This window comes from Tachyglossus aculeatus, chromosome 3 (assembly GCF_015852505.1).
Source record: "Tachyglossus aculeatus isolate mTacAcu1 chromosome 3, mTacAcu1.pri, whole genome shotgun sequence".
Lineage (NCBI taxonomy): Eukaryota > Metazoa > Chordata > Mammalia > Monotremata > Tachyglossidae > Tachyglossus > Tachyglossus aculeatus.
Window position 1 is genome coordinate 32,834,804 of NC_052068.1, and position 27,533 is coordinate 32,862,336.

The 27,533-nt window shown below is 43.5% G+C and overlaps 1 non-coding gene across 1 annotated transcript; it reads right to left on the reverse strand.

Annotated features, from left to right (window-relative positions):
• Positions 1–14,570: 14,570 nt before the first annotated feature.
• LOC119926221 lies at positions 14,571–14,704 on the reverse strand. The gene has a single exon (XR_005450114.1). It is a non-coding gene; the product is annotated as a small nucleolar RNA SNORA7 (small nucleolar RNA).
• Positions 14,705–27,533: the final 12,829 nt, after the last annotated feature.

The window sequence follows — 27,533 nt, forward strand, 5'->3', positions numbered from 1 at the left end:
ATTCATTCATTCAATTGTATTGATTGAGTGGTTACTGTGTTCAGAGCACTGTACTAAGTGCTTGGGAAGTATAATTCAGCAACAAATAATAATAATAATAATGGCATTTATTAAGCACTTACTATGTGCAAAGCACTGTTCGAAGCGCTGGGGAGGTTACAAGGTGATCAGGTGGAGCTCACAGTCTTCATCCCCATTTTACAGATGAGGTAACTGAGACACAGAGAAGTTAAGTGACTTGCCCAAAATCACACAGCTGACAATTGGCGAAGCCGGGATTTGAACCCATGACCTCTGATTCCCAAGCCCGTGCTCTTTCCACTGAGCCAGATAATCCCTGACCACAACAGATTCACAATCTAGAAATGAGGAGACAGTCATCAAAACAAGTAAACGGGCATCAGTAGCATTATTATAAATAAAAATAATTGTAGATATATACACATCATTAATAAAAATAAATGGAACTAGAATTATAAATATGTACATATATACACAAGTGCTTTGGGGTATGGAGGGGGTAGAGCAAAGGGAGCAAGTCAGGGCGATGGGGAGGGGAGGGAGACCAGAGGAAAAGGAGGGCTCAGTCTGGGAAGGCCTCCTGGAGGAGGTGAGCTTTCAATAGGGCTTTGAAGGGAGGAAGTATGCTAGTTTGGTGGATTTGAGGAAGGAGGGCATTCTAGGCCAGAGGGGGACAAGAGCCAGGGGTTGATGGCGGGGCAGGCGAGAACGAGTCAAAGTGAGGAGGTTAGCGGTAGAGGAGCGGAGTGTGTGGGCTGGGCTGGAGAAGGAGAGAAGGGAGGTGAGGTAAGAAGGGGCAAGGTGATGGAGAGGTTTGAAGCCAATAGTAAGGAGGTTTTGCTTGATAATTAAATAGTTGATAGTTTTGCTTAAAGTTATGTTCTGTACCTCTCTCCCCATTCCTCAGTCACTAACCATTCCTCTCAGCATCAAGCAGAAGCTCCTAACAATGGATTTTATGACACTCAGTCAGCTCTCTTTCCTCCTACTTATCCACTCTCTTCTCCCACTGTATCCCAACTCACACTCTTTGCTCTTCCCAAGCCAACAGCCCGCTGTTGGGTAGGGACCGTCTCTATATATTGCCAACTTGTACTTCCCAAGCACTTAGTAAAGTGCTCTGCACACAGTCAGCGTTCAATAAATATGATTGAAAGAAAAGAAAAACACTTGCTCACTGGGCTTCATTCTCATCTCTCCTGTGGATGAACTCTTATTCACACCCTTTCTTGTATCTGGAACTCCTTCCCTCTTCCCTGCTAGCTGACATCTGCTCTCCCGAGCTTCAAATCCTCCTGAAATACCATCTCATCTGGGAGGCCTTCCTTGTTTCATTTCTCCCCATCCTCTATTTCCCCACATACTTCTTTAAACATTTAATCATCAGCATTTTCCCCCCACCAAAGCACTTTAATTATTTCCTATCTCCTCCATATCCGACTGCCATGCCACTTATTTTACATATCTTACATATTCAATTACCGTCTTCTATTTTACTTTACTGTAGATTCTACGTTCCTTGAAGGCAGGGAATCATACTCCAAGCTCAATGTGGGCAGGGGAAGTGCCTGTTTATTGTTATATTGTACTTTCCCAAGCACTTAGTAGAGTGTTTTGCACACAGTAAATGCTCAATAAATATATATTATATATTTACAATATATATAATATATATATAGTAAATGCTCAATAAATAAATGTATATATGTTTGTACATATTTATTACTCTATTTTACTTGTACATATTCATTCTATTTATTTATTTTGTTAGTATGTTTTGTTTTGTTCTCTGCCTCCCCCTTCTAGACTGTGAGCCCACTGTTGGGTAGGGACCATCTCTATATGTTGCCAACTTGTACTTCCCAAGTGCTTAGTACAGTGCTCTGCACACAGTAAGTGCTCAATAAATATGATTGAATGAATGAATGAAATATGATTGAATGAATGAACGAATCATGTTTACCCATTTTATGCTACTCTTCAGACCACTTAGTACAGTGCTCTGCACAGAGTCAGTTCCTCTAGACTATCAGCTCCTTGTGGGCAGGGAACATGTCTAGCAACTCTGTTACATTGTCTTGTATTTCCCAAGCGCTTAGTACAGTGCTCTGCACACAGTAAGTGCTCAATAAATGCGATTGAATGAATGAATGACTACTCTCCCAAGTGCTTAGTACAGTACTCTGCACCCAGTAAGCACTCAATCAATAGGATTAATTCATTGACTTCATTCTGCCTCGTCCCTCCTCCATCCCCCCATCTTACCTCCTTCCCTTCCCCACAGCACCTGTTTATATGTATATATGTTTGTACATATTCATTACTCCAGTTATTTATTTATTTATTTTACTTGTACATATCTATTCTATTTATTGTATTTTGTTAGTATGTTTGGTTTTGTTCTCTGTCTCCCCCTTCTAGACTGTGAGCCCACTGTTGGGTAGGGACTGTCTCTATATATTGCCAACTTGTACTTCCCAAGCGCTTAGTACAGTGCTCTGCACACAGTAAGTGCTCAATAAATACGATTGATAAATTGATTGATTGATTGACTGATTGATTCCTGCAGGAAGAGCAAATAGAGATGATATAGATGACTACTCCCTAAAACATAAAATACTGTTCATGCACCATTGCCTGAGAAATTCCCAGCCATCAGTCAGCAGGCCCTTGAGGAGTTCCAACTCAGATGAGAGGGGTGAGAGGATTAACTTGGAATAGCGAGCTTCCTAGTCAGTGCACTCTAAAAGCAGCCTCTGAGGCAGTAAGTGTTAGTCTACCAACCAAGCTCCCAACGACCCAGAGACTCCCAAATTGGGAAAGATAACAGGAAATTTGAGTTGACTGAGAGATAATTGCCTCAATAACTTGAAACTCTGGATAGGCAACAAACACCTTAAATGCAACACCTTAGCCTTCCTGAAGTGGCTGTGGCAGAATCTGATAACAGCAGGAGGCAAATACATTCTTTCCCACCAAGCTCCTTTGCCCAGGAACGCTAAGAACGGCTGGAAAAGCAATCCCAAAATATAACTTATAAATGCATTTGTATGTGTTTCCATTTAACTCAACGAAGGAAGGCTGTACCTTCACACTCTCCACATGAGCTAATAGCCTCCTCCTCCCCATCCCCATCCCCTCTGCTTTACCTCCGTCCCCTCCCCACAGCACCTGTATATATGTAGATATGTTTGTATGGATTTATTACTCTATTTTATTTGTGCATATTTATTCTATCTATTTTATATTGTTAATATGTTTTGTTTTGTTCTCTGTCTCCCCCTTCTAGACTGTGAGCCCACTGTTGGGTAGGGACCGTCTCTATATGTTGCCAACTTGTACTTCCCAAGCGCTTAGTACAGTGCTCTGCACACAGTAAGCGCTCAATAAATATGATTGAATGAATGAAAAAGCTTTTAGCTAAGCAGCGTGGCTTAGTGGCAAGAACACAGGCTTGGGAGTCAGAGGACATGGGTCCTAATCCCGGCTCCGCTCCTTGTCTGTTGTGTGACCTTGTGCAAGTCACTTCACTTCCCTGGACCTCAGTTACCTCATCTGTAAAATGGGGATTAAAAGTGTGAGCCCAATATGGAGCAACCAGATTATCTTCTATCTACCCCCGTGCTTAGTAAGTGCTTAACAAATACAATAGTACTAATGACAATGAAATCAAAGCATTTCAGCTAAAGAGAAGATGCTCCTTCCCTGTCTCCCCTGGAAATTCTGCTTCCTTGATCTCAATCAGGACCTGCTGCCGATTGGGCATGGCGTCAATCAGCCTTATCTAACATGGGTCCTTGCTGTCATTTCAAGAAGACATTTCTTATTAGCTAGACTTATTTTTTAACCATCTGTATGAGCCAGAAAACTCTTTTAAACCTATATTAGCAGGGATTATTTCCCAAAATGAGGCATTCATCTCACTCTGGATACTAAAAGCAGCACGGCTCAATGGAAAGAACACAGGCTTTGGAGTCAAAGATCATGGGTTCCAATACCGGCTCTGCCAATTGTCAGCTGTGTGACTTAGGGCAAGGCACTTAACTTCTCTGTGCCTCAGTTCCCTTATCCGTAAAATGGAGATTAAGACTGTGAGCCCCCCGTGGGACAACCTGATTACCTTGTAACCGCCTCAGTGTTTAGAACAGTGCTTTGCACATAGTAAGCACTTAATACATGCCATTATTATTATTATTGTTTAAAAAAACATTTTCTGATTTCCTATTTTATTATTTCTCTTACCTCAGGTCCTACATTTATTTCTTAAATGGTCTCTCTTCCAGCCCAATGTCAGTTTTTGTTTGTTGGTTGGTTCTTTATACCATCTACCATAAGTGTTTTCCATCCCCTTTGAAAATACTGCTTCCATTAACCACCACAAGCAAAGAGCCTCTTTCTTAAATTTGAAGTGGGAAATAGGACCCTCAACTGTGGCCAACATATTATTTTATTTGTAAATAAAGACTTTATTGGCCAAGTGCACAGCCAACTAGGGAGAAAAAGCCTTGAGACCTCCCACAGATGGGATAGGTCACAACTGAAACCATGTGTGTTGATGTTCATTTTTCAGACCCTAATAACAGCCTTGCAAAGCCCCCGTTGGTCTCTGCCACCACCAGACTGGAGACCTGCAGTCCAGAAGTGTAGCTGCCCAGCCCCCACACCCTCGGTACCTCCCATCAATCCTGCTCCATCCTGGGAAGAGTGGAGACCCCAGCAGGAGTGGGAAGTGTTAATTGTGGCATTTGTTAAGCGCTTATTGTGTGGCAGGCACTGTACTAAGCTCTGGGGTGGTTACAGCAAATTGGGTTGGACACAGTTCCTGCCCCACATTGAGGGGCTCACAGTTTCAATCACCAGTTTACAGATGAGGTAACAGGCCCAGAGAAGTGAAGTGATCTGCCCAAGGTCACACAGCAGTTAAATGGTGGAACCGGGATTAGAACCCATGACCTTCAGACTCTCCGCCCGTGCTCTATTCACTATGCCGTGCTGCAATACGTTCTCTCAGCCTTTAGACCTCTGGAGTGTCTTTGGCCAGCGTTGTTCCTCTAGCTGTGGATGCTATTGAATTTTTCATTGTTCTAATCTTTTATGTTCTCTTTGTGTTTTTATGGTTTCATCTTTTCTTACGGGTCCCTCACCAATCCTTTCTAATAATAGTAATGATGATATGGGGAGGGAAATTGTCTACCAACAGTATTGTATTGTACTCTCCCAAGCACTGAGTACAGTGCTCTGCACACAGTAAGGGTTCAATAAGGACCATTGGCTGAATGACGTTTATGTGCTCACTGTGTGCTGAGTACTGTGCTGAGTACTGAAGTTGATCCAGGATGATTGACGGAGAGGTCCAGGGCCCAAGTCCAATTGTCAACTGTCCATCGTTTTCTCATATCTAAGTACATTGATTTGCTCACAGTAGGCATATCATAAATACTGATAATAATTAATAATTATGGTATTTGATAAACACTTCTATCAAATCATTCAATCAATAGTATTTGAGTGCTTATGTGCAGAGCACTGAACTACTACTACTAATGATAATAATGATGGCATTTGTTAAGCACTTACTATGTGCGAAGCACTGTTCTAAGTGCTGGGGAGGTTACAAGGTGATCAGGTTGTCCCACAGGGGGCTCACAGTCTTAATCCCCATTTTACAGATAAGGTAACTGAGGCACAGAGAAGTTAAGTGGCTTGCCCAAGATCACATAGCTGACAAGTGGCAGAGCCTGGATTCGAGCCCATGACGTCTGACCCCCAAGGCCGGGCTCTTTCCACTGAACCACGCCGCTTCTCCCAAATACTAAGAATTTGGGAGAGTGCAGTATGATAGAGTTGGCACATTCCCTGTCCACAATAAGCTTATAGTCTACAGAGGAAGACAGACGTTAATAAAAATGAATAATGTATGTGCCAAGCACTGTTCTAAACACTGGGCTGGTTAGAAGGATATCAGTGTGGACACAGTCCCTGTCCTATATGGGGCTCACAGCCTAAATAGAATCAATCAATCAATCGTATTTATTGAGATAGAAGGGAGTAGGACTTAATCTCCCATTTTTACAAATGAGGAAAATGAGGCACAGAGAAGTTAAGTGACCTTCCCAAGGTCACACAGTTGAGAAACATCAGAGCCAGGATTAAAATTCAGATCCTCTGACTCCCAGGATTATGCTCTTTCCACGAGGCCACACTGCTTCTCAATTGCTACTCAGATGCATTGGAACAAATAATAATAACGATAATGATGGTATTTGTTAAGTGCTTACTATGTGCCAAGCACTGTTCTAACCACTGAATAGAATCCTATTCTTCCACATTCACTCCATCCAGTTTTGAGGCCTCTCTGGTCACCATTGGAAGTCCATCATATTTAGAGGTAGGACCTGGTCAAATGCTCAGCTTGATCCCCCGTAGTAATTGGTGCTCCACAGCTGGGGAATAACCACAGCACACACAAATCATTATGTTACCACATGGGGACATCATCATCATCATCAACATCAATCGTATTTATTGAGCGCTTACTATGTGCAGAGCACTGTACTAAGCGCTTGGGAAGTACAAATTGGCTTGGAGCTCCTCATTCATTGTTCAGTCTTCTACTCAGTCCTTAGAGGTCAGTCTCGGCCAGGGACACCTCCTTCTCCTGATGATAAGGGCAGAAGGAGAAGGAATTTGTACCAGGACCTCAGAAGGTGTCAGATCACCCTTATAAACACTTCTTGTTAATTCCCCCCACTCCAAACCATCCCTAAGATCCACAGTGGATCCCTTCTCCTTTTTGAGAAGCAGTGTAGCCTAGTGGATAGAACATGGGCCTTGGAGTCGGAAGGACCTGGGTTCTAATCCCAGCTTTGCCACTTGTCTGCTGTGTGACCTTGGACAGATCAATCAACTTCTCTGTGCCTCAGTTACCTCATCTGTAAAATGGGGATTTAGGCTGGGAGCCCTGTGAGGGGCAGGGACTGTGTCCAACCTAATTAACTTGTATTTACCCCATTTCAGTGTTGGGCACATAGTAAGTGTTTAACAAATACCACAAAATAAAGTCTCAGTGAACTATAGGTTTCCATTTCAGTGCTTTGCACAGAGTAGGCACTTAATAAATGCCATTATTATTATTATTATTTCAGCTCTGTTTTCATTTTGCCATTAGGATTTGGGAAACTGGTTTCCATTTGCACCTAAATTTAATCAAACTCCACTTATCTTCTTATTCCAGTCATGCACATTCCACAATGGAATCTCCTTTCTCTTGGGTATTGGTTGTACCTTTGTCCACCTAGAAGCACCATAGGTCAGTGGAAAGAACCCAGGCTTGGGAGTCAGAGGTAGTGGGTTCTAATCCCGCCACTTGTCTGCTGTGTGACCTTGGGCAAGTCACTTCACTTCTCTGTGCCTCAGTCACCACACCTGGAAAATGGGGATTAAGACTGTGAGCCCCATGTGGGACAACCTGATTACCTTATATCTACTCCAGTGCTTAGAACAGTGGTTGGCACATAGCAAGCACTTAACAAATACCATTATTATTATCATTATTATTTCTTTCCTTATGTCTGTTTTCCCCTGAGGAGTGATGAGGATCCACAGGAATAGGCAAAATGTTCTGACTAGAGAAGCAGCATGGCTCAGTGGAAAGAACATGGGCTTGGGAGTCAGAGGTCATGGGTTCGAATCCCAGCTCCACCACATGTCTGCTGTGTGACCTTGGGCAAGTCACTTAACTTCTCTGAGCCTCAGTTACCTCATCTGTAAAATGGGGATTCAGACTGTGAGCCCACGTGGGACAACCTGATCACCTTGTATCTATCCCAGCACTTGGAACAGTACTTGGCACATAGTAAACACTTAACAAATGCCATTATTATTATTATTATTATTACCCCACCCTCCTGGATATAATTAGGAATGACTCCAAAACTCCCTGGTCTGGCCTAGGTCCACCCACTGAAGTTTACATGGAGAAGACACTTTTGTTTTCATGCTGCTGACCTTAGGATAAGTGTTTCTACAGCCTCCAACTACCTCACCAGTGATACAAGATTTCTGGGTGCAAGCTATAGGAAGAAGCCGAAAGGTGACTTTTCCCTTCTTGATTTCTGGGAACTACCTATTGTAAACACATGTCAAGGAGCATGGGTCGCATCTGGTAATGAGTCCCCTCTCAGGTAGAGTGTAAGCTCCTTGAGGGCAAGGATCATGTCTTCCTAATCAGTTTTACTCTTTCAAATACTTACCACAGTGCTCTGCACACAGGGAAGACGTAATACATACTTTTGATGACAGAGTGGACCTCCATCCAGAGCAGTCTCTGGGAGAATCGACTTATGCCACAGCTCCCTTCTGGGAGCAGAATCTCGATGCGGTACTTACTTATCAAACTACAATAGGTTCAAGCTTGCTTTTCCAAAGACAATGTATAAGGCTATGGGGGAGTGAGTTCTTCCTGACAGGCAGGCATCGAGCCCCAGAATAAAGAGGAGTCAGAAGCCATTTCTGTCAGTCCCTTCTGCCCTAGGAAGTCAAGAGTTAGAGGGAAATCAAAGCTGACGTGGTTTGAAAATGGAATTTGGGGTTTAATTTGCTGGCTCACTACAATCCTGGGGGAACTGAGGAAGGCTGAGGGGGAAGAATGCAGTTCAGTGCACAGATACTCTCCAAATGGGGATGCTTCAATACTCTGGGGTAAAGAGATCTCATCGGCTGAGTGTTTTTTGGGTAAGTCATTAACAAAGTGAGTGCAGAGTGCTGAATCTCCATTCAGCCTGTGAGAAAGTCCACCTAGGAATAGAAAAACAGTAGGTAACATAAGTGTCCACTACTTCACATAGAAGCTAAGAGAGCTTCTCTCACTGCCAGAGCAGAGAATGCCAGGGTAAGTACTCTTTGCACGAAGCCTGTTTTCTCCATTATCCAAGGCTGTTATTAAATTGACAGGGAATGAATTGTCAATTGAGAGTTATCAGTGAAAATGCCCTGCTGCCTTCTCCCTGTTTAGGCCACTGGCTAAATTTGCAGTTCAGGAAATGGGGTTCCTTTCCTAAGGCTCTCTTCATCATTCCATTAAGCCTCATCTTAACATGTGAGATGGGGTGGAAACCCCTTTGAAATCACTCAAACCAAGCCTACAGGCACCTGAAGTAATGGGAAGCTGGGAAATTCCAGACAGAGTGAGCGGGTGATATTGTGTTTCTCAGGTTGGTATTCAAAATGAATAAAGTCAAACAGAATGGGGGACATGATGACTAGATTCCAGGGACAAGGAATCTGACAAGCAGAGACTTTAAAATAAAAATTTTCTGTAAGAAAAACAACAGTAACAGCAATAAATGCTTAATCAGGTTGTCAGAATATTCTTCAGTAGGTCCGAACCACACTCTGTGAGCCTGAATTTTGCTTCCATGGTTATCGGTTTAAAGTGCTTTCTAGCGTAGGAACTATGAGACAACTATTTGAGATTAAAATGGAGAAGAATTGGAAGTTTTTCCAGGTTACAAGCAGTTGTCACCCACTGAGGAAGAAAACAGAAGTCTTTTCTGTTTGTGGACAGGGAATGTGTTTAACATTTTTATTGAATAAACTCTTTATATTAATGTCTGTCTCCCTCTCTAGACTGTAAACTCGTTATGGGCAGGGAATGTATCTGCTAATTGTGTTGCATTGTGCTGTCCCAAGCACTTTGTACAATGTTCTGCACGTAGTAAGTGTTCAATAAATACAAATAATTGCCCTCAGTAAGCACTCAATAAAAATATGATTGATTTTCTGGGTCTATCACTCCTGGCCATTTAAGGAAAGCCAAAGTATTGAGGCCTCACTTGGTGCATGGCAGGGAAATAGCAGGGGAGAGGGAACAGAGGCAAGTATTAAAGACTCCTCCATTGCCTGGGAAGCAACATTTTACTCATGAAAGGGCAATCTCCATTAATCAGCAGAAGGCTATCTACCTAGGAACAGTCTGCCTCAGGAGCAACTCCATTCCTTGCTCAGCCTTTTCCCAAGTTCACCTGATCTTAACCCAGTTCCCTATCCCTATTTCCTGGAGGCCATGCCCATTAGCTAATTATCATTCTGATAACCAAGCCTCAGGTGGCTGCCAAAGCGGTTCACCCTTCCTGCCACCTCCATCCTGCCATGATGTTGGGAGTAAACTGGGGAAGACAACCCAATAGGATGGAAAGTTCCCTGCTGTGGGGCTGTTACTGGACTCTGGTGAAGAGAGAGAAAAAGCTCTTACATCACTTTTGCTGGATGAAATAGGAATTTTGACTCCTGCTCTGAGACCTAAGGTCAAAATCATTGTAAAGGGTAAGGCATTTCTTTCTCTCTCTCCAGACTACCTTTGGGGTAAAAAGGAAGGTTTGAATTGCTTATGTTGGTTATAGATTGCATTATATAATTGTGACTTAGATTGTGAGCCCTATGTGGGACAGGGGCTTTCTAATTTGACTAACTTGTATCTACCCGAGTGCTTAGAACTGTGTTTGACACAAAGTAAGCCCAGATTTTCAGGGCACTCAAAAATAACTTAGGCCTCATTCCCCATAAAGTGCTGATTTCTAGGTAGTTGTTGTGTTAATTGGTACTAAAATCCTTCAGGAACCGTAGGCAATTATCTTGTGATCTTTTCCAATAGTTAGTGTTTGTTTCTCTCTCTGTTCAGGATTCTGTGTTTGTTTCTCTGGCCTGTTTGTGGATGTAGCTCAGTCTTGGCTTCTGAAGCTTATGCAACTTTATTAACTTTCTTAACTTGCTTTGATAAAATGTGGATCAGTGGAAAGAGCACGGGCTTGGGAGTCAGAGGGCATGGGCTCTAATCCTGGCTCTGCCATTTATCAGTTGTGTGACTTTGGGCAAGTCATTTAACTTCTCTGTGCCTCATTTACCTCCTATGGAAAATGGGGATTAAGACTGTGAGCCCCATGTGGGACAACCTGATTACCTTGTATCTCCCTCAGTGCTTAGAACAGTGTTTGGCACATAGTATGTGCTTAACAAATACCAAAATTATTATTAATGGAATCCTAGATGAACTGTCTAGGTCCATACATACCTTTGATCCTCCAAAACACAGGATGGCTGGGATTAGTAGTCCTGATTTATAAGCATATAGACAAGTGGCCCCAAATTCCGTCCAGCAGGAATCTAAATTGAGAAGCAGCATGATGAAATGGATAGTGTAGGGGCCTGGGACTCAGAAGGTCATGGGTTCTAATCCCAGATCTGCCACTGGGCAAGTCACTTCACTTCTCTGGGCCTCAGTTACCTCATCTGTAAAATGGGGTTTGAGACTGTGAGCCCTACGTGGGACAGGGACTGTGTCCAATCCGACTTGCTTGTAACCACCCCAGTGCTTAGTACGTTGCCTGGCACATAGTAAGCACTTATTACCATAATTATTATTCTTATTATTATCCTCTGGATCCTGAGACTTTCCAAGACCAAGCCACTACAGATCAATCTATCAGTGGTATTTATTGAACACTTACTACATGCAGAGCACTATACTAAGTGCCTGGGAGAGAAAATGCAACAGGTAGCAGACAAGTTCCCTGCCCACAGTAATAACTGCTGTGCACACAAGTGTTGTGGGGTCGAGGTGGGGGGCAAATATCAAATGCCCAAAGGCCACAGATCCAACTACCAGAGGGGAGGTGTTTCTTTTTCTGTGGAGTTTACAGGGACTGCTGGCTAATGCATTTCCCCTGTTTCTCTATGGGAGCCAGCTTTCCTTTCATCAGAAGATGATAATGATAATAGTTATTATGGTATTTAAGTGCCTACTATGTGCCAGGCACTGCACTAAACACTGGGGTGGATTCAAGCATATCAGATTGGACACAATCCTTTGTGACACACGTCTCAAAGTCTCAATCCCCATTTTCCAGATGAAGCAACTGAAGTACAGAGAAGTTAAGTGACTTGTCCAAGTCACACAGCAGTCAAGTGGCGGAGCTGGGATTAGAACTCATTACCTTCTGACTCCAGGGCCCATGCTCCATCCACTATACCATGGTGCTTGTCTGACAGAAACACTGGTCTGAAGAACTAGATTATTCTCTTCTCTTTGACCCTGAGTATTGTCACACCCACAGAGTGAGTATTTGCCCCTTTTATAACCCAAGTGACAGGGACTTCCATCACAGAATTTCACCAAGGAGTTCCTAGCTAAATCACGAGGCAGCGTGGCTCATCGGAAAGAGCACAGGCTTGGGAGTCAGAGGTCATGGGTTCAAATCCCGGCTCCACCAAATGTCTGCTGTGTGACCTTGGGCAAGTCACTTGGCTTCTCTGAGCCTCAGTTACCTCATTTGTAAAATGGAGATGAAGACTGTGAACCCCACATGGAACAACCTGATCAGCTTGTAACCCCCCCAGCGCTTTGAACAGTGCTTTGCACATAGTAAGCACTTAACAAATGCCATCATCATCATCATTATTATTATTATTATTATTATTATTATTATTCCCTATATTGTGGGTTACACCCAGAATTTCTTTCTCTTTCTCTCCCTTTTATTTCAAATGAGCTAGAGCTTCCAAGCATATAACCCATTCCTAGCAAATAAATGAGGCATTTTTCAAACTTTGCTAACTCTTTCAGGTCCCTGGCTCACAATTTAGTATGCGGAAGTAAGGCATAAACAGTCCTGTTGTGCTTGAGATCTAAAGCAGTTTCTCAAAATGCTTAAATTGAAAACAGAAGTGATTCTTCCAAGGTGGGAGAAAATAGCTTAGTGTTTGTGTGAGGCTTGGCTCGCTAAACACACTATACTACTATACTATACTACTATACTATTCTATTTATTTTATTTTGTTAATATGTTTTGTTTTGTTGTCTGTCTCCCCCTTCTAGACTGTGAGCCCGCTGTTGAGTAGGGACCGACTCTATATGTTGCCAACTTGTACTTCCCAAGTGCTTTGTACAGTGTTCTGCACACAGTAAGCACTCAATAAATACAATTGAATGAATGAATAAACAGAGAAGGAGCATGGCTCAGTGGAAAGAGCCCGGGCTTGGGAGTCAGAGGTCATGGGTTCTAATCCCGAGTCCACCACATGTCTGTTGTGTGACCTAAGGCAAGTTACTTCACTTCTCTGAGCCTCAGTGACCTCATCTGTAAAATGGGGATGAAGACTGTGAGCCCCACATAGGACAACCTGATCACCTTGTATTCCCCCCACCCCCAAGTGCTTAGAGTGAGCCCACTGTTGGGTAGGGACTGTCTCTATGTGTTGCCAATTTGTACTTCCCAAGCGCTTAGTACAGTGCTCTGCACATAGTAAGCACTCAATAAATACGATTGATTGATTGATTGATTAGAACAGTGCTTGGCACATAGTAAGCACTTCACAAATGCCATCCTTATTATCATTATTAAACACTGTGCCTTTAAGGTTTTAGCTGTTGTTTTGTGAGTTCTAGATTCCCATTTGAAACATCTAGCAGACCGCCATCAAAATGGAACTCCCTTCCTATTAGCCTCTTCTTTAACAATGAAATGGTTTCAGAGTTGGGCTTAGAGCCGATACCAAGGTTACCTGATGCTGGGAACTTCTGAGCTCTCCAGGAAGGGGTGGGAATCAGAAGCATCCTGCCTAGGCTGTTCATTTCCTTTTCCCCAATACAGAAGCTCGCAATAGACATTTCCTCCAGTTAGTCTGGGAAGCCCTATAGATTAGTGGAAAAGCACGGGCCCAGGAGTCATAGGGCCTGAGTTCTAATCCTGCCTCCGTCAATTACTTGCTGTGTGACCTTGGGCAAGTCACTTAACTTTTCTGTGCTTCAAATCGTTCATCTGCTAAATGTGGATTCAATCACCTGTTCTCCCTCCTACATAGACTTTGAGCCCCATTTGAGATCTGGGACCCCATTGGGATCTATCTACCCCAGTAGTTAGTACAGTGCTTGGCATATACTGTTTGACCTATACTGCAATTAGTTTTCAACTTCCCTGGGCAGATCCTTTACAAAAGGCTAAGTAAGGGACAAAAGTATCTTTGGAGATTTCCTTTTCCTGGGAAAATTCTATTGAAAACCCAAATTTATACAGGACATAATTAATACTCATTATGCTTAGTGGAAAGAGCATGGCTGTAGGACATGGGTTACAATCCTGGCTCCGCCACTTGTCTGCTATGTGATTGTGGGCAAGCCACTTAACTTCTCTGTATCTGTTACCTCATCTGTAAAATGGGAATTAAAACTGTGAGCCCCATGTGCAACAACCAGGTTACCTTGTATCTACCCCAGCGCTTAGAACAGTGCTCAGCACATGGTAAGTGCTTAACAAATTGTCTTGCCTTATGCTGTCAAGTGGTTTTGAGTCATTTCCAACCCATAGCAACACCATGGACACAGCTCTCCCAGAACGCCCCGCTCTTCATCCGCAGTTGTTCTGTTAGAGAATCCCTAGAGTTCTCTTGGCAAAACTATGGAAGTGGTTTCCCATTACCGCCTTCCACACGGTCAACTTGAGTCTCCACCCTCGATTCTCTCCCATGCCGCTGCTGTCCAGCATGGGTGAGTTTTGACTTGTAGCAGATTGCCTTCCACTCGCTAGCCACTGCCGAAGCTAGGATTGGAATGGGCCTCTGCTTGACTGTCCCTCCTGTAGTCAAGACTGGTAGAGTACTGGAAACTCTCCACATGCAACCCTGAGAGGGGGCTTAACAAATGCCATAATTATCATTATTAGCGTGGTTCAGTAGAAAGAGCCTGGGCTTTGGAGTCAGAGGTCATGGGTTCAAATCCCAGCTCCACCAATTGTCAGCTGTGTGACTTTGGGCAAGTCACTTCACTTCTCTGGGCCTCAGTTACCTCATTTGTAAAATGGGGATGAAGACTGTGAGCCCCCCGTGGGACAACCTGATCACCTTGTAACCTCCCCAGTGCTTGGAACAGTGCTTTGTACATAGTAAATCTTAATAAATGGCATTATTATTATTATTATAACTAAAGTGTGTAGAGAGACAATCAGTGGATAATGTTTACTGGGTACTTTGTGCAGAGCACTGTACTAAGTACTTGGGAAGGTACAATATCTACAGTGCTTTGTACATAGTAAATGCTTAATAAATGCCATTATTATTATTATAACTAAAGTGCGTAGAGAGACAGTCAGTGGAAAATGTTTACTGGGTACTTTGTGCAGAGCACTGTACTAAGTACTTGGGAAGGTACAATAAAGTTAATAGACATGATTCTGGCCATTGAGGATCTTAGTGTCTAGAACTGTGTCTAGACCTCCTTCCCTTCCCCACAGCACCTGTATATATGTATATATGTTTGTACATATTTATTACTTTATTTATTTATTTATTTTACTTGTACATATCTATTCTACTTATTTTGTTAATATGTTTGGTTTTGTTCTCTGTCTCCCCCTTCTAGATTGTGAGCCCACTGTTGGGTAGGCAATGTCTCTATATGTTGCCAACTTGTACTTCCCAGGCACTTAGTACAGTGCTCTGCACACAGGAAGCACTCAATAAATATGATTGATTGATTGATCTGTGGAGCTTAAATCACTAGTCTTGCTCCAGTCCAACAGGAAGCATGACAGATTTCACTGTAAACTGTATACTCTTTGTGGGCAGGGAATGTGTCTGTTATATTGTACTCTCTCAAGTGCTTAGTACAGTGCTCTGCGAACAGTAAATGCTCAAAAAATATGATCAACTGACTGACTGACTGATTTCAGGGTTGTCCACCCACCCCCTGGGCCTGAACCCCTACTCTTGATACTTGCTCTCTTTCTTTCCCTTCCTGAAAGTCCCTCTAGCTAACCCAGTCATGCAAAGGAGACAGAAGATCACCCATTTAATTTTGGTGAGAGAAATTCCTTAGCCTAAGGAGCCAGTCATTCCATAAAGGCAGCAAAGAAGCAGAGAAGCAGAATGGCCTAATGAAAAGAACATGACTCTGGGAGTCAGAGGTCCTGGGTTCTAATCCCAACTCCGCCACATTGCTGCTGTGTGACCTTGGACAAGTCACTTAACTTCTCAGTCCTCAGTTACCCCATCTTTAAAATGGGATTAAAACTGTGAGCCCTCTGTGGAACAGGGACTGTGTCCAAATATTAATAATAATGGTAGTTGTCCAGCACTTACTATGTGCCACACACTGTTCTAAGCACTGGGGTAGACAGCAGATAATCTTGTAAGTGCTTTACAACTACCATTATTGTTAATATTATTATAATTTTAGCACCTGGTGCAGGTCTAATCACAGGAAAAAGGGGGATGAAGGATAGGATGTGTGGACTAGCTCGGTATTTTAAGTAGAGCGGGGTTGGACAGTTCTTGGAATTGGATGCAGGTGGCCATCATTTAGGGAGTTAGCTTCCATTTAGGACCCAAGGAGTAAGGCTCTTTTCTCAGAGTTAACGGAAGATTCTCAAAGAAATGCTGTAGAAATGACCAAGTCAAGATGTCTGTGGACCAAAACTGCCAGCAGGATTACTTGCAGGGAAGTAAGGGGTACTGGGGGAGGAAACAAGTCATCGCTTCTTGTAAAGGGTAAAAGCTTAGGGCTGGGTGTTTGGTAATATATTTCCTTTAATAAGTTGCTCAAACCTCAGAACTTTCCTGGGGTCACTTTTAGGCTAAAACCAGAAGGTTATTTAGGCCTGGGCATATATCTTTCTCTGAAGCTAAACTACTTCACTTGTTGACCCTTTTTTAAATTTGAAACCAATTTAAAATTGTGGCACTGATGAAGTGCTTACTATATGCCAAGCACTGTGCTTGGATACCAAATAATCAGATCAGGTGCAGTCTCTTAGATCAAACTTCTCTGAACAAACTCCCAGTCAATTGTTCATGAGCACGGAATCTCAAAGCGAAAAAGCCACATCAATCCAGGCTCAAAAGGATGTTAACTGATTCAGAAAATCTACAAGTAAAACAAGTTGTATTTTCCTATTTTGTTAGCTTGAAAATGAGGGTCTTTCCATTTAGGTGTTGACCATGTGGGTTTATGATTTTGTTTAACAATAATTATTATTGTTATGCCAAGCATTGGCCAAGCCAGATAGACTGAGCCCCACGTGGGACAGGGACTGTTTCCAACCCAATTTGCCCGTATCTGCCCCAGTGCTTAGTTCAGTGCCTGGCACATAGGAAGCATCATGGCTTAGTGGGGAGAGCACAGGCTTGGGACACAGAAGTTGTGGGTTCTAATCCTACCTCTACCACTCGTCTGCTGTTTGACCTTGGACAAGCCACTTAACTTCTTTATGCCTCAGTTACCTCATCTGTAAAATGGAGATTAAAACTGTGAGCTCCCCGTGGGACCATCTAATTACCTTGTATCTACCCCAGCACTTAGAACAGTGCTCGGTACATAGTAAGCACCTAACAAATACCATAATTATTATTATTATTACATAGGATAATCAGGACAGACACAATCCCTGACCTACATAGGGTTCACCATCTAATAAGGAGGTAGAATATATATTTAATTCCTGTTTTATAGAAGAGGAAACTGAGGCACAGAGGAATTAAGTGATTTGCCCAAAATCACACAGCAGGAAAGTGGTGTAGTGAATAGGGCACACACCTGGGAGTCATGGGTTCTATTCCTGGCTTTGCAAGCTTCTGCTCTGTGACTTTAGGCAAGTCATTTCACTTATTTGTGCCTCAGTTATCTCATATGTAAAATGGGGATTAAGACTGTGAGCCGCACATGGGACAGGGACTGTGTCCAACCCAATTTGCTTGTATCCAGCCCAGTGTTTCCTACAGTGCCTGACACATAAGTAAGCTCTTAACAAATACCACAGTTATTATTATCTGGGGGAAGCGGGATTAAAATCCTGATCTTCCGATTCTCATACCCATATTCTTTCACTAGGTCACTCTTAACTGACTTGCATAAATTTCAGAAGCAGAGCACATCTCATGCCAATCCTTTGGCCTCTCCTGTGTTGGCCCAACCAAAATCAACCAGGAGTCACTTAACTTCTCTGGGCCTCAGTTCCTTCATCTGTAAAATGGGGATTAAGACTGTGAGCCCCCGTGGGACAATCTAATTGCCTTGTAACCTCCCCAGCGCTTAGAACAGGGCCTTGCACATAGTAAGCACTTAATAAATGCCATCATTATTATTATTAACCACCCTAATCAATCAGTGATATTTATTGAGTGCTTAACTGCATACCAAGCACCATACTAAGTGCTTGGGCGAGTATAATACAAGTTGGTAGATATGTTCCCTGCTCACTAGGAGTTTACAGGCGAATCTAGGATAACAAAGTGTCTTGGTAGAAACCTCTTTGTTTGCTATTCCTGGTTGACCTGCATGCTTAGACCTGTGCTGCTATTTTGTTAACACAGACCTTTAGATAAGCTTGGGACTTGGGTGCGGAGAGAGAGAGAGACGAAAAGATGATACAATGTCTACTGAGACCGGAATGGGCTACATGTATATGTTTTGAATGGATACTGATCAAGTCTTGGAACTAATCATTTGCCTTTACTTTGGGCCCGGCTAAATTTAAACCTACAAAGATAATTCTTTTTTCCACAGGCAATAAATGAAATCACATCAGCTTTTTGATGCAGATGTTTTTGTCTCATTTAGAGAGAGTCTTGTTTGCCTGAGAGGAAAGTGCTCTGTAAGCAATATCCATTTTTGCCTAAATTGATTTGTTTTATTATGGAAAAACATCCATAAAGATGTATAAATGTGTACGTTCTATTGGAAAAGCACTATCCAATGTGTGCTTGATAAAATGCATGCGCCTTTACTAAAAACATTTTAAATGATTATTTATATTTTCTACAAGGCATTTTATTTTGAATGTTTGTCAGTTCTTGACACTAATATTATTTAAACCCCAAAGTTTAATGTAAGACTTCCTTTTAGTGAGATTGTCTCATTTAATAATATCCTCTGTATTTGTTCCCCCTAAGGTAATCACTTTGATGATAACACATTCCCTGTTCCTTTATTTGATCTGGGAAAAAAATGATCACATATCCTAGCTGTACTGTCGGCTCTTTTGCCAGAATAAATAAACATAAAGCTGTCACCATGGAGGGCCCACCAACTCTGCTTTGCTCTCTACCTTTCTCCTTCTCAGCGGGGCGAGAATTTTCCAGCCCAAGATTCCTTTTGCCAAATCCAAGGTGTCCCTTTTCTTCCCTCTGGCTTGCTTTTCCCAGGATAAGGGGTGTGGGCAGATTCAAAGACCCCTCCCCCCCACTATACACACATACGTTTTTCTAGTTGTTGGGTTTTTTTTCCTGTAATGGCTGATTTGAAACATCCTGAAAAAGACAAGTGATTTTTCTGAATCTCCTGGTTTCTAAATGAGTCTCAGACTCTGTAAAAGCTGATAGCAAATCTTAGGGGCATAGAAAGGGAATTTTGTTGTTGTTGTTTTTTTTTGAAAAACCATAAATTGATGTTAAAACATCACTAGAAGGGAAGGGGGATGGATCACTTAGAGGGTTAATGCAGGGTGTAGGAAGATTCTAGATTTTCCTCCGTGTTAGCCTTTACTGATTTTGAGGGTATAATAGCCATGTCTAGAGGGAAAGGACTGATGTTTGGGCCAAGGTATTTTGCTAGAAAAGGTTGATGTGGACGTGGTGAATCAATGGTGTTTATTGAGTGCTTACTGTGTGAGAGCACTGTACTAACCGCTTGGAAGAGTGCAATATAATAGAGTTGGTAAACCTGTTCCATGCCCACCAAACTCTCACCTTGAGAGAAGGAATGGAGTTTCATGAGTCTACCCATCCAGTATTATCTGGGTAGCTGTACACTGAGGGAAAAGTGGGGACAGGAGTGGGGGACGTGTGTGTAAAGTGTATCACCCCTCACAGAGGAGTCTACTATCTAGGGTTCAGACCAAGGTCAAAGCCTTTCTGGTAGACCCAGCCCAGTACTGGCACTACACAACTTTCTGACTCAAAGTGATGTCTCAGACAGACAGAGGAAATGGGCTCATCAGTTTTCTCGGACATCTCCTGCCTCTTGCACAACATGTTTTGGGCAAATTAATCAGAAACATGCGGATTAAATTTCCCTCGAAATCCATGTGGGTCTCCAAATGAGACGAAAGGTTCTTGGCAAAATGTGCTCTGGCTTTTTGTTGATGGGGAAACCAGAGTTTGCAATCTTGTTTTCCTATGGTCAGCATGCTGTGATTCTCTCCCAGTCAGGGAAAGAATCTGGAGCAAAATGTTTCCCCTCAGAGAGGAAAACCCAGAATGTTACAATGCGCTTCCCGTACCCCAATTCCCTCAGAGCAGAACTGTTGTTTGGGACAAGCCATCTCCAAACTTTGCTGGCTAGGACAAGACACCAGGAGGGACTGCAAGATCTTGAGGGTTACTGGCTTTTGTGGTCTCTTTGGAAGAAACAGAAGTAGAATGACCTTTCTCCTACGGAGAGGATCATTCAATCATATGTTTTGAATGCTTACTGTGTGCAGAGCACTGTACTAAGCACTTGAGAGAGTACAACACTTGGTAAAAATGTTCCCTGACCAAAGGGAGCTTACAGTTTAGGGGAGAAGACAGACATTAATTAAATAAATTATGGATATGTGCGTAAATGCCGTGGAGCTAAGGGTGGGGTAAATAAAGGGTGAAAATGAAAGGGTGATGCAGAAGGGAGTGGGAGAAGAGGAAATGGGAGCTTAGCCAGGGAAGACCTCTTGAAGCAGATGTGATTTTAATAAGGTGTGATTTAGTAAGTGGAGAGAGTGGTCAGAAGGCAACTTTGGTGAGCCAATAATAATAGGATTAACGGTGGTATCTGTTTAGCACTCACTATGTGCCAGGCACTGTACTACACACTGGAGTATTATTTATTCATTTACATTAATGTCTGTCTTCCCCTCCAGCTCTCTGTGGGCAGGAATGTGTTTGCTGTTATACTGTATTCATTCATTCATTCATTCAATCGTATTTATTGAGCACTTAGTGTGCAGAGTACTATACTAAGCGCTTGGGAAGTACAAGTTGGCAACATATAGAGACGGTCTCTACCCAACAGTGGGCTACAGTCTAGAAGGGGGAGACAGACAACAAAACAAAGCATATTAACAAAATAAAATAAATAGAAGAAATATGTACAAGTAAAATAAATAAATAAATAGAGTAATAAATATGTACAAACTTATATGGAAAGAGCACGGGCTTTGGAGTCAGAGGTCATGGGTTTGAATCCCGGCTCTGCCACCTGTCTGCTGTGTGGCCTTGGGCAAGCCACTTAACTTCTCTGAGCCTCAGTTACCTCATCTGTAAAATGGGGATTAAGACTGTGAGCCCCCCGTGGGACAATCTGATCACCTTGTATCCCCCCAGTGCTTAGAACAGTGCTTTACACATAGTAAGCGCTTAACAAATGTCATCATTATTATTATTATTATTATTATTATTACTGTGGGGAGGGGATGGAGGTAAGGCGGGGGGGTGGGGAGGAGTACTGTACTCTCCCTGGTGCTTAGTACTGTATTTTGCCCATTGGAAGTGCTCAATAAACAAATGAGTAATAATTATGGTATTTAAGTGCTTACTGTGTGCCAGGCACTGTACTAAGCACTAGAGTAGATATAAGATAATTGAGTTGGATGTAGTCCCTGTCCCACGTAGGGCTCACAGTCAACACCCCCATTTTACAAATGAGGTAACTGAGGCACAGAGCAGTTAACTGGCTTGCCGAAGTACACAAAACAAGTGGCAGAGGCAGGAATAGAACCTAGGTCTTCAGATGCCCAGGCCCGTGCTCTTTCCATTTGGTCATGCTGCTTCTGATAGGGCTGATACAGGCCTCACAGGCCAAGGGGAGGAGGGAGAACAGGCACTGGATCCCACATTTTACAAATGAGGAATCTGAGGCACAGAGGACTTAAATGACTTGTTCAAGGTGGCACAGCAGGCAAGTGGAAGAATGAGGATTGGAACCCAGGTCCTACTAGGGCAAGCTGCTTGTTTGAGAGTAGAGAAAATCTATCATTCTCCCCTGGGCTTCTTGAACATGTTCATTCATTTATTCAATCGTATTTATTGAGCGATTACTGTGTGCAGAGCACTGTACTAAGCGCTTGGGAAGTACAAGTTGGCAACATATAGAGACAGTCCCTACCCAACAACGGGCTCACAGTCTAGAAGAACGGTTCCTCTTCCCTTTCTGCCCCAACACTGCCAGATCCATTATCGATGAATCATTTACATTTAAGGAGAAGAATACTGTACTAAATGCTTGGGAGTGTACAAGATAATAGAATTCGTAGGCACTATCTCTGCCCTCAAGGTGTTTACAAACTAGTGGAGGAGACAGAGGATAAAATAAACTGCAAATAGGGGAAGCACCACATTATAAGTATATGTATATAAGTGCTGTGGGTTGAGGGTGGGACGAGTGTGAGGCGCTTAAGTAAAAATCCGAGTGCATAAGTGATACAAAGAGAGGACAAATACCTTTGGGAAAATAATAATAATAACGATGGTATTTGTTAAGCGCTTTCTATGTGCAAAGCACTGTTCTAAGTGCTGGGGGTGATATAAGGAGATCAGGTTGTCCCACTTGGGGCTCACAGTTTTAATCCCCATTTTACAGATGAGGGAACTGAGGCCCAGAGAAATGAAGTGACTTGCCCAAGGTCACACAGCAGACTAGTGGCAGAGCCGGGATTAGAACCCATGACTTCTGACTCCCAAGCCCAGGCTCTTTCCACTGAGTCACGCTGCTTCTCTCTAACTTCTGTTACTTTATTTCTTTTAAAGGTATGTTAAGTGGTTACAATATGCCAGGTACTAGCTCATTATGGGCAGGGAATATCAGAGAAGGCTTCCTCTGGGGGATGTGATTTTGGTATGTGCAGAAACGCATCAGGTGTTGTGCATATTAACTCTAGTACATATTTACTATTGTATCTATTTTATTTTGTTAATATGTTTTGTTTTGTTGTCTGTCTCCCCCTTCTAGATTGTGATCCCGCTGTTGGGTAGGACCGTCTCTATATATTGCCAACTTGTACTTCCCAAGAGCTTAGTACAGTGCTCTGCACACGGTAAGCGCTCAATAAATACCATTGAATGAATGAATGATAGGGCTTTGAAGATAGGGAGAGCGGTGATATGTTGGATATGAAGGGAGAGGGATTTCCACATAAGGAGGGAGGACGTGAGCACGGGATTGACGGTGAGACTGAAGAGATCATGGTAAAGTGACAAGGTCAGAGCATGGGCTCTGGAGTCAGAGGTCACGGGTTCAAATCTTGGCTCCACCAATGGCAGCTGTGTGACTTTGGACAAGTCCCCCACCCCACCCCCCCCCGCCTTACCTCCTTCCCCTCCCCACAGCACCTGTATATATGTATAAATGTTTGTATACATTTATTACTCTATTTGTACATATTTATTCTATTTATTTTATTTTGTTAATATGTTTTGTTTTGTTCTCTGTCTCCCCCTTCTAGACTGTGAGCCCACTGTTGGGTAGGGACCGTCTCTATATGTTGCCAACTTGTACTTCCCAAGCATTTAGTACAGTGCTCTGCACACAGTAAGTGCTCAATAAATATGATTGAATGAATGAATGAATGAAGTCACTTCTCTGTAGTTCAGTTACCTCATCTGTAAAATGGTGATGAAGACTGTGAGCCCCCCGTGGGACAACCTGATCACCTTGTAACCTCCCCTGCGCTTAGAACAGTGCTTTGGACATAGTAAGCACTTAATAAATGCCATAAAAAAAGGTCGATGTCAGAGGAGCAAAGTGTTTGGGCTGGGATGTATTTGGAGGGGAGCAAAGGTAAGTAGAAGCAGGAGAGCTGTTTGAGTGCCTAGAAGTCGACAGTGAGGAGTGTCTGCTTGAAAAGATGGATGGACAACCATTGTATGCTTTTGAGGAGTTGAGAGGGATGCGTAGAACAATTTTCAAGAAAAATCAATCAATCAATCATATTTATTGAGCGCTTACTGTGTGCAGAGCACTGTACTAAGCTCTTGGGAAGTACAAGTTGGCAACATATAGAGACAGTCCCTACCCATCAGTGGGCTCACAGTCTAAAAGAAAAATGATCCAAGCAGCAAAGTGAAGTATGGACTGGAGAGGGGAGAGGCTAGAGGCAGGTAAATTGGTGAGGAGGCTGATGCGGTAATTTCAGCTATGTGTCAGCACCAGTGGAGGTCAAAGTGGGAGTGCTCCCTAACCTACACCCCACTTCTCCTCATCATCATCTATAAAACATTGGTGGAGCACTGGGGATGAAAGTGAAAACTGACTCCTAACAGGGAGGAAATGCCAAGACATTTTGAGGGGACTGGTGGTTCTGATAAGGCTGTGGGGAATGTGTAGGGGGAAGCGTGACTCATCCTGTGGCCCAGTGAGTCCTGTCAGTTGAAGAAGGTGGGGGCCGCCAGAGCCCAGGCAGCATGGCTCAATGGAAAGAGCACGGGCTTGGGAATCAAAGGCTATGGGTTCAAATCTTGGCTACGACACTTGTCAGCTGTGTGACTTTCGGCAAGTCACTTCACTTCTCTGTGCCTCAGTTCCCTCATCTGGAAAATGGGGATTAAGACTGTGAGCCCCATGTGGGACAACCTCGCCTCATCACCTTGTATTCTTCCCAGGGCTTAGAACAGTGCTTTGCACATAGTGAGTGCTTAACAAATGCCATCATCATTATTATTATTATTATTCTTGTTATTCTCCCCCACCCCCCATCCTGGAGCACCCCATCACCACCACACACAACCTACCCAGAGCCATGCTGCTTCCTGGGAAATCAGACAGAGCTGCTGATGGCCTCCTGGTGCCTGGCACACTGCAGTTTGGGCCCCCTCCTTGGAATCATGTCCATCCTTCATACCCATGCTGGGGAGGGGCATCCCCAACTCCACATCGCGTGACTCCCCAGTTGTCCAGTCTGGACTATTCCTCTCTGAACCAAAAACAAATCCACCACAAAAAAAAAAAACAAAAAAAAAAAAACAAAAAAAAAACCAAACCCTGCTTCAAAGCAATTCAGCTGCAGGACATAGGCTCATAATAATAATAATTATGGCATCTGTTAAGTGTTTACTATGTGCAAGGCACTGTATTAAGCACTGGGGTAGAAACAAGCAAATTGGGTTGGACACAGTCCCTGACCCACGTGAGGCTCACAGTCTCAACCCCCATTTTACAGATGAGGTAACTGAGGCACAAAGAAGTCAAGTGACTTGTCCAAGGTCACACAGCAGACTAGTGGCGGAGCTGGGATTAGAACCCATGACCTTCTGCCCCCAGGCACCTGCTCTATCCCTTACACCATGCTGCTTCTTGAGCTGCTTCATTACTCCATCCTGCTCATAGGAGCTCCAGGACAAACCCGGCCATCACACTTCCTCCCCTGCTGAGCCCCTTCCTGTGCAAAGTCTACACTTTTTTTTTTCCTAATGGTATTTGTTAAGCACTTACTATGTTCCAGGCACTGTACTAAGCACTAGGATAGATACAAGCTCATCAGGTTGGACACAGTCTATGTCCCAAGTTGAGCTCACAGTCTGAATCCCCATTTTACAGATGAGGTAGCTGAGGCACAGAAAAGTGAACTGACTCACCCGAGGTCCCAGAGCAGCCAGCCAATTGCATTTATCGAGTGCTTACTGAGTGTAGAGCACTGTACTAAGCGCTTGGGAGATTACAATATAACAATACAACAGACTCATTCCCTGCCCACAACAAACTTACAGTCTAGAGGAGACAAATGGTAGAGCCAGGATTAGAACCCAGGTCCTTCTGACTCTTAGACCCGTGCTTTTTCCAGTAGGCCACGCTGCTCCTCAAACACCTCCGATGGCTCCCCGTCTCTGTCTGCTTCAAGCATAAATAATTCTCCTGTCTGGGGACAACCCAAGTATGGAGATGTTGTCCTTGGCAACTGGAACATCCTTCTGGCTACTTGTGTCTGGAGCCTCTATTTCACATTTCCCACCCCCTTCAAAATAACAATTCTTGCTGCTTGACAGCTGGGCCATCAATTCCGACTAGGGGAAAAGCAACGGGATTCAATAGGATTTAAGGGAAGAGGCAGGTTGGTAAATTGACTCCCGGCTGGCTTTCCCCCCATCAACAGCAATGGTCACATGTTCTGATGGGCTGTCAAACCTTCGTCACCCCTGGGGCTGAGAAACACAAAGCCCCCAGGTTCACTTATCACAAATGAGGCTATAAAGTTGTCAGCGATAAATATTGCATACTGTAAGTCTTCGGAAACGTCCCTCAGAAGCACCATCTGCATATTTGCTCCGGCCCAGAAGCTCAGACCCTGCAAGGTAGCCCGAGAGTGGCGGGGAAAGGTTTAAATAAAACATGGCCATTTCCCATTCTCCCTTCCGGATGGAGATAGTTGTGTCCTTTCTGAAAGTCTGTGTTAGGGCATGGGGAGGCTCGGGGGATTGGAAAGTGGGTCGGCGGTCTTTCATCTCTAGGTCAGACGCGGCTTCAGATCTGAGCCAGGTAGTTTAGCTGAGTCCGTTGACGGGGTGTGGTGGCTCGCGTGGAATGTGTGGATATGAGCCCGGTGGCTGGCAGGCAAATATTACCGTGGAAATCGGCTCCACCTTCAGCAAACCTGGAGGCCCATTCCTGGACCATGCCCTTCTCAGCTGATCAGTCGGCATGGCGGAGCAGAAAGAGCATGGGAATCCTGGGAATCTGGAGAACTCGCTTCTAATCCCGGCTCTGCCATTGGGCTGAGGTTTGACCTTGGGCAAGTCACTTAACTTCGCTGTGACTCTGTTGCCTCCTCTACAAAATGGGGATCAAATACCTGTTCTCCTGCCCACTCAGACAGTGAGTATCAGGTGAAATAAGGACTGTGTATCATCTTCATTCAGTCATTCACTGTCATTTATTGAGCACTTACTATGTGTAGAATACTGTACTAAGCACTTGGGAGAGTATAGTATAACAATAAAAAGGCACATTCCCTGCCCACAATGAGCTTACAGTTTAGAGAATCCTGCACATGTGGATTCTTCCTGCTGGGGCAGCAAGTGGAAGAGGAGGACTCTCCCCCAACGCTTGGCACATTCTAAGTGCTAAACAGACTCTATTATTTTTATTATTATTATTATTGCAGCTCATTAAGCACTAGGCCAGGCAGCAAAGAGGGGTGGACACAGGGAAGAAGTGTGAAGCCCACCTTGGAGAGGAATAAATGGAAAGGAAGACCTTTTGGGGAAAGCAGGATGCTCCTCAAAGGGAGGGAAAGACCTAAACCAAGTGGCAGGTCTCACATCCCCTATGAGCCCTGTGCCAATCAATCAATCAATCAATCATATTTATTGAGCACTTACTGTGTGCAGAGCACTGGACTAAGCACTTGGGAAGTACAAATTGGCAACATATAGAGATAGTCCCTACCCAACAGTGGGCTCACAGTCTAGAAGGGGGAGACAGAGAACAAAACCAAACATATTAACAAAATAAAATAAATAGAATACATATGTACAAGTAAAATAAATAAATCAATAGAGTAATA